Genomic DNA, 19,954 nt, shown 5'->3' with positions numbered 1-19,954 from the left:
CACTGAAAAACGTGGGAACAGGAATACTGGACTGTCAATGGTGGAGACTTGTAATACCTCCCCCCACCTGGATGCAGTGTTACACAATACACATGTACATAGAGAATTTGTTCACCCCCTCCCTCCCTTCAAGACCACCACCAAAGATAAAACACGCCAAAACATGAATTGGGGTCACGCAGATCCTATGCAGCAAGTCTGGATGTAATTGGCCCAGAACTGTAGGAGTAACGCGACAAACGAACAAACACTGGTCTGTGAATTATAATGAGGATACGGGAAGAAAGGGGGAACTTAATGATGAATTTTACGTTCCATCTTTATTTCCTTTTACCTTTGTTCTTAACAAACGGGGACAGGAACAACACAGGCATGATAGGCCGAATGGCCTTCTCATGTCCAAAAGTTCCCTGTGTATCATTGTGAAGAATGATAAGAAATGGGGAAGGGAGGACAGAGGGTTGGGGTGGGGGTGCATGGAGTTGGTAGAGGGACACTGAGATATTGGGAAGCAGGGGTTGAGGACTTGGGGTTGGGAAGGGGGTTGAGTACTTGGGTTTGGGATAGTTGAGAACTTGGAGAAGAAAGTGGAAGAGGATGATAGAGAGGGGACAGATTTGGGATCGAGGGTTAGAGGCTTTTGAGGTTGGGAGGGGGTGGGGGGGAGTTGAGGTCTTTGGGTTGTGAGGGGCTTGAGGATTTGAAGAAAGGGAAAGGGGAACACAGAGTTTGGGTGTGATGGTGAGGGGGCAGAGAGAGGACAGAGTTGGGAGGTGAGTTGAGGACTTGGAATTGTATGTGTGTGGTGGTGGGGTGGGGAGGGGATGGAGGTTGGGGACCTGAAGTCACATTTTACATTATTCAGAATTTCTGTGGGTCCCAGATAGTCCCATTGGGTCTTTTAGGTCCTCTGAGTGTTTTGGGTCCTCTGAGTCCTTTGGATGTTATGGTTCCTTGGGGTCTTTAGGGTTTTTTGGGTCCTCTAGATCTTTGGGGTCTTTATTCATCCTCAGGGCCTTTTGGGTCTCCAAACATATTTTGGGGTCTTCGTGGTCTTTCAGGTTACAATTGTGGGTGACGTCAGGTCAGCTTTCCGATCAATCGGTAAAGAGTGGACATACATACATACATATATACATAATCACAAACACTTGCTCCATTATTTGTATAGATTTGCCCGACAAGGACATTCATCGAGAATCTTCCAACGTCGACATTCTTTAGCTTTTCAATGTTTCTTTACTTTCACATAATCAAGGCCCCCCCACTCCCCCCTGAATCCCTCTAATACTCAGATACACTGATCTTATATCATGCCATTCCGCACGTGTGCTCTTTAAATGCTGTTTGTTCCATTAACCCAAATGTTCATTGGTTCAGAGTGTGCTCCAGATATTTGATCCATCATTAAATTATGGATCTTCCCAATATCGAGCATCCAGGTGTCATCAGATTTCTACACAAAGGTGCCCCTCGTATTCTACAGCAGCCAAAGGGATGGATGACCTTGAGCATGGACATGAACCCTTTGAAGACGACCCCGGGTCAGCTGGGCTGGCAGATGCGACCTATCCATAAACGGTTGTATCCATCGAGGCCTTCATCATTGAGGGCTGTCATGCTGAGGTCAGTAAGACATCCCCAGAAATTGTAATTACTTAAAGCAGCATTTGATCCATCATCTATGAGCATTTGGGCATGCCCAAGGTCTCAACAAGACAGGTCCACCAAAACTTCGGCACTCATCATCGACAGCAATAGATGACAGCATATCATAAACTTCTTGAACAGTTCAATGCAGATCAGCCTCATGCAAAATTCAAGAACGCTTGGGCAACCACTCACCCACCACCCCATGGCCATTTGCGAAAACTTATACAAAATCAAGATGAATGTAACAGTGAGGAGAAAGAGGGTAAAAAATGCAACAAACTGACAGTGGGGCAGTGGGGCCAAAGTTGGACACAAACAAGGGAATGAACTAACAGGAAAAGAGAAGAGAGGAGGGGGGGGGGACACAGCAACCTGCAAGAAAAAGGTTTGGGTTAGATCGAGTTTGTGGAGGTAATACAGATTGTGGGTATGGATGGGAGATGACATGAGGTGGTGGGGCAGCACAAGTTTGAAGCGACAAAGCATAGACGAGTGCGATGGAATGCCTCAATTCTGTGTTTGCTTCCAAATTTTGTGGCCTCAACCATTCACCCTCAAAACCCATCCTTTGCCGTCGTACCCAACTTCTCCTGGACTCGATGTCTTTTGCACCTTAGAAGGTGGAGAAGCTTCTTTCAATCGTCGACTTTGACTCTGCCACAGGACAAGACGACATCAGCTCACATGGCCTAAGAACCTCCTCTGCTGCTCTTGCCCATCCTCTCTCTACTCTTTTAACCCCCATCATTTACGCTAGGTCATCTTTCATCTGTTTGTAAATCCACCAACATCACTGCATTACATAAGGAAGGAGCAAAAACGGATCCACATGACGACATAACTATTAATTTACTTCCAATCATCAGCAATTTCATGGAATCCCTCATCACAGTAAACATAAAATCAATCCTCTTCTCCAACAACTGCATCTCAGATCATCAATTTTTTTTCAGACCTGATCACTCTGCCTTGGACATGCTGCTTCTACTCACCCATCAATGGATGGAGGCCCTCAACATCAGACATGAGATCAGGGCGGTCTCTCTGGACATATCTCAAGCTTTAGATACAGTGTGGCATCCTGCCTTGCTCTCCAAACTCTCTGCCTATGGAATCCAAGGTCAACTCCATTCTTGGATTACTGACTTCCTCTACTCTCGTAGTCAATGTATGGCTCTTAACGGAATCATTTTAATCTCCTCTCCCTGTCAAGGCTGGAGTGCCCCAAGGAAGTGTTCTGGGCCCAGTCTTATCTTCATCAATGATCTTTCTGACTCTGGAAAATCCTCTTTATCTATTTGCTGATGACTACACTCTGCCATGACATCCCCCCCATTCCTCTGACATACAGACAGCAGCGTCTTCCCTCTCCTCAGACCTTTACAAAATCACAAACTGATCAAACAGTTGGAATATGTCTTTCTATCCTGAGAAATCCCACAGACTCACTCTTTCTCTTTGCAAGGAGTGTACTGTGAACTCTCCCATCTACTTTCTCAACAACCATGTCAAAGAGGTTTAGCCACTCAAACTCTTGGGTCTCACTTTCAACCATGATCTTTCTAGTGTAAGCCACATTTCAAAGTTTGCCTTCAAAGCCAGACAAACTTGGCATTCTCCGTCGTAGAAAGTCCTTCTGAACTCAAATCCACCAACAAGACTTTCATCCGTAGCTTGATGGAGCACTGCTCCCCCCTCTGGGCTGGTTCCCCAGCCTCACATTTTGCTCAGCTTGACACCGTGGAAACAAGTTCTCCACTTCCAAGACATTCAATATGGCTGCCCCCACCTGGGACTGCAAAGGTGTTATGACGGACTATCTGCAGGAAAGCATGATGATGAATAGTCAGTGTTATGTAAACTAATTATTCCAAATTTAGGAATAAAATGATGGGGGGAAATAAATAAATAAAATCGCCAAGGAAAACTCACAAGAGGTCTTTGGATTCAGCAGAGCAATGCCCCCAGTACATTCCATTCAAGTTGCAGTCGGTGCTGTGAATAATTGTGGCTTCATAATTCTTCTACATCCCACTTCTTCACTCGATCTCCCTCAAAATTCCAACTCTTTCCCACATTGAAATCTATTACCATCAGTCATTTGGCAAGTCAATCTCAGCGTTAAGGGCTCACCAAATAATAACCCCTCGAGAGTCAAGAGATGCTAGAGCGCACTCTTGGGGTGTGGCTCAGGTGCACAGATGCGGTAGAACCAACCACATGCACGCCAATGGGGAGATGACACGGGGGGTGGGGGGGGATTGAGAAGTGCTGCAGCGAAGTCCTGCCTGGTCCAGTGCCGATATGGCGGAGCTGTCTGCCGAAAACCGAGCTGCTGTGCTGCTGCCGTCTAATGAAACGGCCTTCCTGCTGCTGTCTGCCCAACCACAAGCTGTCTGCTGAACCACGAGCTGTCTGCCAGACTGAGGGTTGTCAGACAAATTGGCCTTCCTGCCTGCTTTATTGCCTGGATGAGTAAACTGACTGAGGCTGACTAAATGGTTCTGAAGACAGGCGGGAGCACGCAATGTTCGGGTGCAGTGGCTCCAGTAACATGACATTCCCAAAACCACAATGAGAATAATACGATTGTGTAAGGGGATATTCTGTGCTGGAGGTAAGATTGTTCTTGTGTGTCTGCATTTGTAAGCACGTGCCTTGTGAGTATTTGTTGTAAATACGTGCCTTATTTTTGGTAAACTGTTACAACCTGTTTGGGTGTCTCTTTTGATCATTGGTTCGATATAGCATACATAATAGCATGCACAACATTATAGCACACACAACGATATAGCATACACAACGGGATGTTGTGCCCGATTAATTTGCTCCATTAGTATCGCCGACCTCCCACCGATGGTTTCGCTCGGCCGTATTTAATAAACATAAAAGGGTGGTGGAGTCGAGAGCGTGGTTCCCCATCTGGGAGGAGCAAAGTCACCGATAGGTAACACAAGACTTGGAGTAGAGACCTTGCCAGCCTTGTGGCCCCCCTCAAGCAGCATCTGTTGGCCGCGGAGTTATCTGTGGCTTATGGCTTCAGGGCCAGAGATTGAGTCGTGGGTTCGAGCAAATCCCTCGTGAACCCCACACTCAACCCAAAATCCATATATATATATATATATATATATATATATATATATATATATATATATATATATATATATATATATATTTAGTACATGGCTCGATTGCATAGGCTCTGCCTGTTACACATGAGTTTGTTAGAGGATTATACATTCATATTGCCATCGTGTGGAAACAACGCAATGCATTAAAAAAAACACATAACAGGATAGAGCATGGACAAACAACTATAGGTTGGCAACCATTATGCATGCTTGATGGTTTAACGACCTCCTCCTACTCCTCCTCCTCCATTGGTGACCCTTGTCAGGGAACACATATTTTGACCAGACTTCGAACAGATGCTCCAACCATTATGCCACCGAGTCTCGGAGGTCAGCGGTTATACTAAAGGCCGAGTCACACCAAAGATTTTTCAAAAATGGGCCATGCTGCTTCTTCACTTGGTGCTAAACATTTAAAAAGGATAAAGCAGGAACAAACAACCATATGTTGGCAATCATTGTGCAGGTTTTATGGGCATCATGGTCTTCTCCTGCGTTGAAGTTCCTTGCAAGGGAATTCATATTGTGCCTCGAGTCCTATTTCCCAAGTAAGTTGTTAATTGGCCAATTACCGATCGTTCGGAAATTTATGAAGTAATTAGTATTGTACTGTTTGTAAACCGCATCGATGTTCTCTTGTGTTTGCAAACATTGTCAATTTCCCGTGGTGTTTGCCATCTGTATCATTGCGGAGGGAAAGCGAAGCAAGGGATCTGCTTTTCTCAAACGAGCTTGATGGATGTCCCTTTAAAATAACCACCCAGGCTTCGCCAGCTATCCGTTCCACCACTCCCACAACAACACACACCGATGGTGATCACCACCACACCAATTTGCCTGATCTCCAACAACACTTTACCACTGCCGAGTGTTCAATCGATGATAATCGATCACACAGATAAATGATTATTCCTCATCTGCAATAATATATAATCGATCACACAGATAAATGATTATTCCTCATCTGCAATAATAACAATCAATCACACAGATAAATGATTATTCCTCATGCAAGATAATAATCAATCACACAGATAAATGATTATTCCTCATCTGCAATGATAATAATCAATCACACAGATAAATGATTATTCCTCATCTACGATAATAATCGATCGCACAGATAAATGATTATTCCTCATGCAAGATAATAATCAATCACACAGATAAATGATTATTCCTCATCTGCAATAATAACACTGAACAACAAATTTCAAAAATTTTTTTTTACTGGAGATGTGTAAAGTGATTAAGACTAATTTGGGTACGCTGATTTCAAAAATCATAACCGTTTTGCTGTATCACGTCAGGATTTTCAGGAACAGAAATATTCCCATTGCCTAGAAGTCAGGATTTCAATGAAATTTACATATGTCTTTAACATGTCTATTTCGTACAATTGTTGTTAACTTGTGTTATATTTCTTTATTTCAGATAAAGATGAGTAGGCGTTCCTGTACCAATCATCCTGACAACTTCTGTTATGTCTGTGGTCGGTATACCAAAAAGATCAACAGCGAAGTATATCTACAGCAGTGAAAATGAAGGCCGCCTACTTTCACTACTTCGGGTGTAAGGTGGGGGACCAAGAACAGAGCTGGGCACCACACATCTGCTGCACAAGCTGTCACACAACCTTGACTCAGTGGTTGGTGGTCAAGCGCGCGAGCATGCCATTTGCGGTGCCCATGATATGGCGTGAGCCGCAGAATCATCATGATGATTGTTATTTCTGCTGCACAAGCATCGCCGGCTTCAACAAGAAGAATAAAGGTCACATTAAGTACGCTGACTGCGTCTCTGCTCGTAAACCTGTGCCTCATGATGACGAGAACCCCCGTTCCAACACCTCCAGCTGATCAGAACATAGCTGTAAGCAGTGGTGAAGAGGATGGTGATTATGAACCTTTTGAACCCGACACTCAAGAATCACACCTTCTGAACCAGGAGACTTAAATGATCTTGTAAGAGATCTCTCGCTGTCAAAGGCGAAGGCAGAGCTGCTTGGATCAAGGCTGCAGCAGTGGAATCTACTTGAACCTAACACCAAGATATCCTTGTTCAGAGCACGTCACAGAGACATGGCTGAGTTCTTTGAGGTGGAAGACACGATGACATTCTGCAGTGACATCAACGGTCTGTTGAAAGAACTTGGGTGTGATCACGATCCTGCAGACTGGCGCCTCTTCATCGACTCGGGAAGAACAGCTTGAAGGCTGTTTTGCTCCACAATGGCAACGAGAAACCATCAGTCCCACTGGCTCACGCGTTCGGCATGACAGAGACCTATGAGACTATGCGGCAGCTGCTTGATTCCATCAAGTACAATGACTTCAACTGGCACATCTGCGGAGACTTGAAAGTGGTGGCGCTGTTGTTGGGGCTGCAGTCAGGCTACACGAAATACATGTGCTTCCTTTGTCTCTGGGATGGCAGAGACGACAAGAATCACTGGACGAAGAAAGATTGGGAAGAGCGAAAAGAGCATGTGCCTGGTCGACACAACGTGAAGCATGTCGCCCTTGTCGACCCAGCCAAGGTTTTCCTTCCACCACTCCACATAAAGCTCGGCTTGATGAAAAGTTTTGTACGGGCAATGGATCTGAATGGGCGTGGGTTTTTATACATCAAGGAAAAGTTTGGCAACACCTTGTCAGAGGCCAAGATCAAGGCTGGTGTCTTTGTTGGACCGCAAATCCGACAGATTATGAAGGACGAAACTTTTCCGACACAACTCTAAACCCCAAAGAGCTGGCAGCGTGGAGGAGCTTCAAAGCTGTGACGGACAACTTCTTGGGAACGAGCGCGCGGACAACTATGAAGAAATAGTGCAGCAGCTGCTGGAGTCCTTCAGGAAACTTGGCTCCAGGATGTCCCTGAAAATCCATTTCCTACACCAGCACCTGAACTTCTTCCCTGACAACTTGGGAGCAGTCTCGGACGAGCACGGCGAGCGATTCCACCAAGAGATTTCACTCATGGAGACGCGTTACCAAGGGCGGCACAACCCGAACATGATGGGCGATTTCTGCTGGTTCCTGCATCGTGAAACTGACACAGAGCAGCACAAACGCAAAGCCAAATGCCTAAAGCATTTTTAATTACATTCTAGTGGAGTTTTTCTGTAATTTCTATAATTTTGAAGCATTCATGATGAAATAAATGAATAAATGAATTTTGTAAATTTCATTGAAATCCTGACTTCTAGGCAATGGGAATATTTCTGTTACTGAAAATCCTGACGTGATACAGCAAAACGGTTATGATTTTTGAAATCAGCATACCCAAATTAGTCTAAATCACTTTACACATCTCCAGTAAAAAAATTTTGTTGTTCAGTGTAATCAATCGCACAGATAAATGATTATTCCTCATCTGCAATAATATAATCAATCACACAGATAAATGATGATTATTCTCCAACTACGATGACAATCAATCACCCAGATAAATGATTATTCCTCATCTGCAATAATAATCGATCACACAGTTAAATGATTATTCCTCATCTGAAATAATAAATAATCGATCACACAGATAAATGATTATTCCTCATCTGATATAATATATAATCGACCACACAGATAAATGATTATTCCTCATCTGCAATAATAATCAATCGCACAGTTAAATGATTATTCCTCATCTGAAATAATATATAATCGATCACACAGATAAATGATTATTCCTCATTGCCAATAATAATCGATCACACAGATAAATGATTTTTCCTCATCTGCAATAATAATCAATCACACAGTTAAATGATTATTCTTCATCTGCGATAATATATAATTGATCACACAGATAAATGATTATTCCTCATCTGCAATAATAATCGATCACACAGATAAATGATTATTCTCCATCTACGATGATAATCAATCGCACAGATAAATGATTATTCTCCATCTACGATGATAATCAATCACACAGATAAATGATGATTATTCTCCATCTACGATGATAATCAATCACACAGATAAATGATTATTATTCTCCATCTACGATGATAATCAATCACACAGATAAATGATGATTATTCTCCATCTACGATGATAATCAATCACACAGATAAATGATGATTATTCTCCATTTTCGATGAAAATCAATCACACATAAATGATTATTCCTCATCTGCAATAATAATCGATCACACAGATAAATGATTATTCCTCATCAGCAATAATATATAATTGATCACACAGATAAATGATTATTCCTCATTGGCAATAATAATCGATCACACAGATAAATGATGATTATTCTCCATCTACGATGATAATCAATCACACAGATAAATTATGATTATTCTCCATTTTCGATGAAAATCAATCACACATAAATTATTATTCCTCATCTGCAATAATAATCGATCACACTGATAAATGATTATTCCTCATCTGCAATAATAATCGATCACACAGATAAATGATAATTCTCCATCTTCGATGATAATCAATCACAGAAAAATGATAATTCTCCATCTACGATGATAATCAATCACACAGATAAATGATGATTATTCTCCATCGATGATGATATATAATCAGTCACACAGATAAATGATTATTCCTCATCTGCAATAATAATCGATCACACAGAAAAATGATAATTCTCCATCTCGGATAGCAATCAATCACACAGATAAATGATTATTCTCCATCTACGATGATAATCGATCACACAGATAAATGATTATTCTCCATCTACGATGATAATCAATCACATAGATAAATGATGATTATTTTCCATCTACGATGATAATCAATCACACAGATAAATGATGATTATTCTCCATCTGCAATAATAATCGATCACACAGATAAATGATTATTCCTCATCTGCAATAATAATCGATCACACAGATAAAGGATTATTCCTCATCTGCAATAATAATCGATCACACAGATAAACGATAATTATCCATCTACGATGATAATCAATCACACAGATAAATGATGATTATTCTCCATCTACGATGATAATCGATCACACAGATAAATGATGATTATTCTCCATCTACGATGATAATCAATCACACAGATAAATGATGAATATTCTCCATCTACGATGATAATCAATCACACAGATAAATGATTATTCCTCATCTACGATAATAATCCATCACACAGATAAATGATTATTCCTCATCTGCAATAATATATAATCGATCACACAGATAAATGATTATTCCTCAAGTGCAATAATAATCGATCACACAGATAAATGATTATTCCTCATCTGCAATCATAATCGATCACACAGATAAATGATAATCAATCACAGAAAAATGATTATTCTCCATCTACGATGATAATCGATCACACAGACAAATGATTATTCCTCATTTGCAATAATAATCGATCACACAGATAAATTATTATTCCTCATCTGCAATCATAATCGATCACACAGATAAATGATAATTCTCCATCTTTGATGATAATCAATCACAGAAAAATGATTATTCTCCATCTACGATGATAATCAATCACACAGATAAATGATGATTATTCTCCATCTACGATGATATATAATCGGTCACACAGATAAATGATTATTCCTCATCTGCACTAATAATCGATCACACAGAAAAATGATAATTCTCCATCTCGGATAACAATCAATCACACAGATAAATGATTATTCCTCAACTGCAATAATATATAATCGATCACACAGATAAATGATTATTCCTCATCTGCAATAATAATCGATCACACAGATAAATGATAATTCTCTATCTACGATGATAATCAATCACAGATAAATGATTATTCTCAATCTATGATGATAATCAATCACAAAGATAAATGATGATTATTCTCCATCTACGATGATATGTATTCAGTCACACAGATAAATGATTATTCCTCATCTGCGATAATAATTGATCACACAGATAAATGATTATTCCTCATCTGCAATAATAATCAATCACACAGGTAAATGATTATTCCTCATCTGCAATAATAATCAATCACACAGATAAATGATTATTCCTCATCTGAAATAATAATCGATCACACAGATAAATGATTATTCCTCATCTGCAATAATAATCGATAACACAGATAAATGATAATTCTCCATCTACTATGATAGTCAATCACACAGATAAATGATTATTCTCCATCTACGATGATAATCGATCACACAGATAAAAGGTTATTCTCCATCTACGATGATAATCAATCACACAGATAAATGATGATTATTCTCCATCTATGATGATAATCAATCACACAGATAAATGATGAATATTCTCCATCTACGATGATATGTATTCAGTCACACAGATAAATGATTATTCCTCATCTGCAATAATAATTGATCACACAGATAAATGATTATTCCTCATCTGCAATAATAATCAATCACACAGATAAATGATTATTCCTCATCTGAAATAATAATCGATCACACAGATAAATGATTATTCCTCATCTGCAATAATAATCGATAACACAGATAAATGATAATTCTCCATCTACTATGATAGTCAATCACACAGATAAATGATTATTCTCCATCTACGATGATATGTATTCAGTCACACAGATAAATGATTATTCCTCATCTGCAATAATAATTGATCACACAGATAAATGATTATTCCTCATCTGCAATAATAATCGATAACACAGATAAATGATAATTCTCCATCTACTATGATAGTCAATCACACAGATAAATGATTATTCTCCATCTACGATGATAATCGATCACACAGATAAAAGATTATTCTCCATCTACGATGATAATCAATCACAGATAAATGATTATTCTCCATCTATGATGATAATCAATCACACAGATAAATGATGATTATTCTCCATCTACGATGATATGTATTCAGTCAAACAGATAAATGATTATTCCTCATCTGCAATAATAATTGATCACACAGATAAATGATTATTCCTCATCTGCAATAATAATCAATCACACAGATAAATGATTATTCCTCATCTGCAATAATAATCGATCACACAGATAAATGATTATTCCTCATCTGAAATAATAATCGATCACACAGATAAATGATTATTCCTCATCTGCAATAATAATCGATAACACAGATAAATGATAACTCTCCATCTACTATGATAGTCAATCACACAGATAAATGATTACTCTCTATCTACGATGATAATCGATCACACAGATAAAAGATTATTCTCCATCTACGATGATAATCAATCACACAGATAAATGATGATTATTCTCCATCTATGATGATAATCAATCACACAGATAAATGATGAATATTCTCCATCTACGATGATAATCAATCACACAGATAAATGATTATTCCTCATCTACGATAATAATCGATCACACAGATAAATGATTATTCCTCATCTACGATAATAATCCATCACACAGATAAATGATTATTCCTCATCTGCAATAATATATAATCGATCACACAGATAAATGATTATTCCTCATCTGCAATAATAATCGATCACACAGATAAATGATTATTCCTCATCTGCAATAATAATCAATCACACAGATAAATGATGATTATTCTCCATCTACGATGATAATCAATCACACAGATAAATGATTATTCTCCATCTATGATGATAATAAATCACACAGATAAATGATGATTATTCTCCATCTACGATGATAATCAATCACACAAATAAATGATGATTATTCTCCATCTACGATGATAATCAATCACACAGATAAATGATTATTCCTCACCTACGATAATAATCGATCGCACAGGTAAATGATAATTCTCCATCTACGATGATAATCAATCACACAGATAAATGATTATTCCTTATCTGCAATAATATATAATCGATCACACAGATAAATGATTATTCCTCATCTGCAATAATAATCGATCACACAGATAAATGATAATTCTCCATCTACGATGATAATCAATCCCAGATAAATGATTATTCTCCATCTACGATGATAATCAATCACACAGATAAATGATGATTATTCTCCATCTACGATGATATATAATCAGTCACACAGATAAATGATTATTCCTCATCTGCAATAATAATCGATCACACAGATAAATGATAATTCTCCATCTCGGATAACAATCGATCACACAAATAATTGATTATTCTCCATCTACGATGATATTCAATCACACAGATAAATGATGATTATTCTCCATCTACGATGATAATCGATCACACAGATAAATGATTATTCTCCATCTACGATGATCATCAATCGCACAGATAAATGATGATTATTCTCCATCTATGATGATAATCAATCACACAGATAAATGATGATTATTCTCCATCTACGATGATAATCAAACACACAGAAAAATGATGATTATTCTCCATCTACGATGATAATCAGTCACACAGATAAATGATTATTCCTCATCTACGATAATAATCGATCGCACAGATAAATGATAATTCTCCATCGACGATGATAATAATCAATCACACAGATAAATGATTATTCCTCATCTGCAATTAGAATCAATCACAGATAATGATTATTCCTCATCTACAACATCGATCACAGATAAATGATTATTACCCAGCTCCGACAATAATTATAGATCACACCGATGAATCATTGCTCATCGAAGATGTTGTTTCGTCTGGAGCCCTTGGCTGCTGCTTGTATCACTTTCTGGAAGTGCGGCTGCACCGCTAATGAAGTTCCAATGTTACCAGTGAGCTGCGACACATTTTGCGAACTTCGGAAGGATGATCGGCTGAGTCAACCGACCTAATGTCATTTCAATGGCAAGATGGGCTCAAACTCAAGAACTTAAGATCTTAACCCAGCAACCTTAACCGTGAAGCCAACATCAGGCTTCTCATCTAAGATGATCATGGATCATGCAGATAAGTGATTATTCTCCAACTAAGTTGATAATCGATCACACAGATGAATCATTATTCATCATCTCAGAAGAAAACTGATAATGTGGACGAATAATTTATTCCTTATTTCAGAAGGTAATCGATGTTGTGGACGAATCAATTATTCCTCCTCATTGAGGACAAAAAAAATCGGTAATATGCAGGAATCATCCTTTTCATCTTGTTTGAGGAGGTAATCTATCTGTATAACCTGTGATGAGCCCAACACCATGCAGTTCACATCCAGATCCTTGTCCTTGGGATAAACAATGATTCGATATCTGCACTCGGACGGTATAGATCGCATCAAGTGGTTCGACCAGCACATCACAGAAATTTGGTTAAGACACCTTGGGGAAAACTGATGGACATGACTCATTAGGACGTTTATACGAGGCAAAGTCGCTCTAAAAATATCTCCCTCCGAGTAGGCCACGTGGATGTGCGATAGTGTGTGATGGACGTACATGCCTGTGCCTCGACCCTCGAAATGTCCTTATGGGGATTTTTTTAGCCATGCGTTGTAGAGAAATAACATCACGTGAATGAGTGATTGCAAATGTTTAAAAGATGTTCCATGTAGTGTGATATCTTACAGAAGACTGACCAAACTTGTATCTTAAAGGTCCCACAGTATATTTAGTAAATGGCAATTTATTATTGCAGAAGACCATGGTGCACCTGGAACATGTCTACAGCAGCTGTTGGGTAATTGCTCGAACGATGTCAATGTATTATTTGGAATAGTGATGTTGGCAAGCTGTTGGGGGATTGTGTGGCTTATGTCTCTAAAGATGTCAAGAAAAGCAGTTTCAAGCTGGAAGGGCACTCGGTGGAGCGCGTACCTCCGCCACGCAATGCCTGATCCACGAGAACATATCGGGCCCGATACATTTTTGAGATATCATGCTGTACAGTACGATATCGTTTCTGTCAAAATCTCTCAACGGTGAAGAATCACTTTAATGATGAAATAATTATCGTATCTGGATCTGGATTCAGATCTTCACCGAAATTGAATCAATTCTTCCTCGTCACTCACACACACACACACACACACACACACACACACACACACACACACACACACACACACACACACACACACACACACACACACACACACACACACACACACACACACACACACACACACACACAGCATGTCCACCAAGTTTCGTCCGAATCCATCTTCAACTTTTTGATATATCGTGCTATATAATCGCTTTTGACCCGATCTCTCAATGGTGAAGAATCACTTAAATAATTTCAGTAGCTGGATTCAGAGTCGGATCTTCACCAAAATCTAATCAGTTCATCCTTGTCACATATCCAAGCAGCTCACCAAATTTCATCTGGATCCGTCCTAGAGATATAGCGCACACAAACAAACAAATGAAATTGCTCGTTGAGCAAGGAATTTCCGGAATAACTTTGTCATATCTCCATGATCTCTGAAAAAACAAAAACCTGGAAATCAATTTGGTTCTTATAAGTCGGTAGTGCTACTGTTTAATGAGTTATTGCACTTAGTTTGGTCATGATCATAACTTGGAAGTCAATCGGACTTGAAATGGCGTTTTTATCGCATATTTGAAAGTTTTGACCCGACCCCCCTGACATTCGACCCCCGACCGCTAAAAAGGGTGTTGGTGCGACACCCCAATGCGACATATGGTTGGATGCAGTATTAGAAGATACACATTTTGGATTTGGTATGAAGTCGATAAGACCATTTTAGCGGACGTTATTGCGAAAATAAGAATTTCGGTGACCTTGACCTTTGACCGAGATTCACCAAAAACGACAAGTGTCTAAAAGTTGGACCATGGCTGATATCTGTTCCTACATTGGTCGTGATCGCTGAAACGGTGTGGCTGCTACAGGGTAAACAAACACACAGGCACACAGAATGACGCACACAACCGACCAACATAATTGCCAAAATCTGAAGGATTCCAGCAATTAACAAACAGACAGACAGACAGACAGACAGGGATGAAAACATAACCTCCTTCACCTTTGGTGGCAGAGGTAAAGGTCAGGTTCAATTTTGATTTCTTGAGGTTCAGCTTGGTCAATCATGTCGGAAAACGTTCTGAATCTTCAAACCGATTGATTTTATGATTCCAGAAATTTCTCAAAAATCTAACCTCTTGAAAATAGGAAGGAACACAGTTGAAGCTTCAAAAGAACCCACAAGTTAACTTTGCTCAAATCTGCTCAAAAATAACCTTTGTTCAAGTGAATGTGGCTCAATGGTTGAACAGCATATCATTCAACCTGCTCCACATATCCACCATCTTGTCAAATTGCAGTTCTTAAAAAAAAAACCCAACAAAAACCTTAAATTTACAGTCGAACATGCAACGTGTCGACACTTTTGGCATATTACTAATATATTTTGGGACAATGTTTGTCTCCGTGTGAATAAAACATTTCGTGAGTCTCAAAAGGGAGCAACCCGATGGAGTTAAATATGTGAGATACTGTGAGGCACTTTGGAGGTCATATTGTAAAATTATACACAAACCTAACAGCAAACAGAAGAGACAGAAAGTATCAAAACAAATACAACTGACTCTCAACCCATGACCATCAATTTGCTGAAATGCTCAAAAGGTCTTTTGGTGTTGAGGAGGCAGTAAAAAAAAGATAAAACAAAATGATAATAATAGTAAAAATAAAAGTGGACTTTTATGTGGAAGAATCATCATGGACTTTCATATCATTACAACAATTCTCAACTCAATATGCCTCATGCTTACTTCTCAACTCGTCTCAGTACCTCAAAGAGCTAGAGGTCAGTGTACACCGAGAAATATGAATACATTTGTTTGCATTTACGAAAGCTCTTCGACGAGCCTCGACTTTGTATACCAAAAAAAATAAATTCTTATTTGGTAAACTTGTCAAAGTGGGACTTCTCCTTGTTTACAAGACTGCTTCTCAGTGATAGTCTCAATATTGCTCTCCTCTGTCTCTCAACACCGCAGCTCTCTTCAAGCCAGCATAGCTCACTCGAGCGTCTTCCAAGGAAATCCAGCTGATTCACAAGTCATCGAAAACGATGAATCATTCTTTCCCAGATCGTTCCTTGCAGTACCATCTTTAAAACAGTCTCTTGCATTACACAGCTGGACTGGATGGGATTACAGAATAGATTTCCAAAAGCTTCAGCAATAAAACTTTACTCTCGAAAAAATCTCCTCTGTAATCCACAAGGAAAACAAAGGTGCACCAATTTCAAACTTCAAAAACGGACAAACTGACCATTATCGACTTTTTAGACGTCACAATATTCGTAAAATAATGCACCATCAAGCAGTAAATTCAAATTCATTGTGATTTTAAAAGAGGCAATCAGGTCTTGCAACCGTGTCCCCGATTGGTTGCGTTAAACATGGTGATTGATGTTTTACAGCCAATCAGGGATGCACAAAGCAAGAGATGGTGGCGACCTCCATATAAAATGCTGGGAAGTTCACTGAAGTTACATTAACTGCTTTCACAAAGCATTTACCATAATACTCAGGGAGTCTTCTCGACCGAGGTTTTTTTCTGCGAAATATTTTTCAAACTAGAGTAATTCGACTGCGCGCAGTCGACGGGTATGCCTCCGCTCTCCCGCGCAAACACTTGAGTATTGACATATTTAACCCTTGACCTTTATCATATCTGGCCCAAAATCTAATCGGTTAATTGCCCTGTCTAACTTTACCTTTGTACCAAGTTTGATGAAATTCTGTCCAATATTTCTTGAGTTATGGTGTAAACAGTAAAATTTCAGAGTTTGACCTTGACCTTTGACCCTTGACCTATATCGCATCTGGCCCAAAATCTAATCACTTAATTGCCCTGTTTTACTTTATCTTTTTACCAAGTTTGATGAAATTCTACAATTTGCTTCTTGAGTTATCGCATAAACAAAAATCCAGACGGACGGAAAACAGACAGATTGACTTACAATGGATCGCCTGTACACGTGCCACCGTGCAAGTGGTTTACTGACCCCTGCTACAGACAGGGGTGATTATTAGCCCCAGCACAAAATATATATTTCCCCACCTCCCCAACTGTCCCCCTCTCCCTCCCTCACCCAGGCTGCTCCCACAAGGAGTGGGTGTTTCTAGTTTATACAACTCTCGTTTTTTTTTTAATGAAACAAACTCTTTCCTTGAAAGGAACATACAGTAAGTATGAACATTATGTTTTATACTTTCAGGCCACAAACCATGAAGAACCACTCACCTTTTGGCCCTGACCCAAGCACCAGCACCCATCCTTAAAACCCCAGCACCTCATAACATCTCCCAGGTCAAACCGTACCTTCTGCAATCACAAGTTCTCATTATCAATCCCCACTTTGCTGCATTCTCCAGCATAGCCATTCCGGGTGGAACTCTGGCTCCGGTCCCAAGCAGTTAACACATTTAGCAGCCTCAGGATGAGAAAAGCAACCTCCCTGTGAACTGGAGCTCATGCCTGCATGCCAACAGCCTCATAAACCGAACGCAAACCACATTCATTTACTTACAACTCTGGGTTGGTCTCCTTGCAAGTGCAAACATGTTTTAACTCTTTCAAGTTGATAAAGTCTTTAATTGTACAGATTATCATTGCCATTTTCACATTTTTACACTGTTGTTGAAAATCCCTCAAAGTACTCAATAAAATTACTTTGAGTTTTGATTTCCGAATACGCTCAGAAATCGGTCGTTAAGACTAAAGGTTAACCAATGACCTTGTTGTTAACCAAAACCAACAAATGCAAGTTAATTCAAAGTAAGTACTGTTTGGCTGTTACACTTTAACAAATTAACAGAGATTGGGTGCTTTCTGCTTTCACCACATTTCGTGAAGTGATAACTGACACCAGCCATATGCAGTCACATGAGGTCACTAGAAACCAATCAAATATGGCCACTTCTTTTGGAGTTCCCAGTTAAGAGAAGATTCCAAATAGTGGCACTGAGATTAAATACATACCATAAAATATTTCATCAGGCCTTTTATTATATTAACAAAAGGTTTAATAAAGCCTTTTATTGCATAAAAAAGATGACAGTTCATTAATTCCATCCAACCTCCACCCAGCCGACCCATTATGATCACACAATGCAATTTTAACTGAAGCAAGCAATAATTTGTGACGTTTTAATAACCGATTTTATTAATTACGTGTCTTAGGAAACAAGTGAAACCTCGCTCTTTAGGTGCGTGCTCCCTGTTGAACTTTGACACATTACCTGGCCTTTTACACTAGAACCGTATAATGATTTCTGATTAATATATAACAACTTAACCAATCTCTGCATCATGACTAATGGAAGGCAGTACTTTTTGAGTTCCTATTTGTTACACATGTCAGAGATCAATCACCCAGCTGGACCATTTCCCCACTATGACGTCACAATGCAACCCTGGCCGAATGAAGTAAACGAACACCGCAGATATTGCGAGGGGTAATGATGTCGGAAAGTGATGGTTTCAGTGTTCGGCACCTCTCGTGGAAAAAACACAAAAGCAAAATGAATCGGTTATGTCGACATCAAGCAGGGTGTCAGTGGTTACAAAATATCTCATGATGAAAACAAAAAGTATAAAAGAGTTTTCTTCCAACTAACACAAGTCGATCAATTGACTGATATTTTCAATCGCGTTCAAACCTGTAAAGTACAGGAAGCTTGGAGGGAGTTTGTACCTTAGATACACAAGGGCGAATGTGCACTTGGTTCAAATGTCCAAAAGCACATGATACTCCCAATGGGAGAGCACGCACATGGCTCTATTCCCCCGACTTCCAACCACTTTACCCGGTATCATGTGACCCAAAATCCATTAGCCAAAAATGACAAGGTCTTAATTAATCCCTGCTATGCAGTCACTGGGCTTGACCAGTCGGGAACTTGGAAGTCGAAGCGGTGAGCTCGAGTGGCACCGTGGCAAAGTGAACTGGAAGGACTTTTAATGTTGGCTACACATTGGGACAATTGTGACAATGGGATAAAATCTTACATTGGTTAGAGTTATGAAAGGATCACAAATAAACAATTGTCTCGCTGTTGTTGAACCGATAAAGAAACTATAGCATTACAACAGATGAGAGAACAACAGATGGCAGATGAGACGGCAACATTAAAATGACTTCCAAAGATTAGCTGTTCAGACGTGTGGCATTTCCTGCACTGCAAACAACTCTGAAATATGTTTACAAACATGTGTGTCGACAAACTGTACATCTCTCAAGTGTTGTGGAGCCGTAAAGCCATATACCACACCAGC

The sequence above is a fragment of the Eptatretus burgeri genome, chromosome 12 (assembly GCF_056783735.1).
Source record: "Eptatretus burgeri isolate ZD-2024b chromosome 12, Ebu_testis_v1, whole genome shotgun sequence".
Classification (NCBI taxonomy): domain Eukaryota; kingdom Metazoa; phylum Chordata; class Myxini; order Myxiniformes; family Myxinidae; genus Eptatretus; species Eptatretus burgeri.
Note: the sequence above shows the minus strand (reverse complement) of the source record.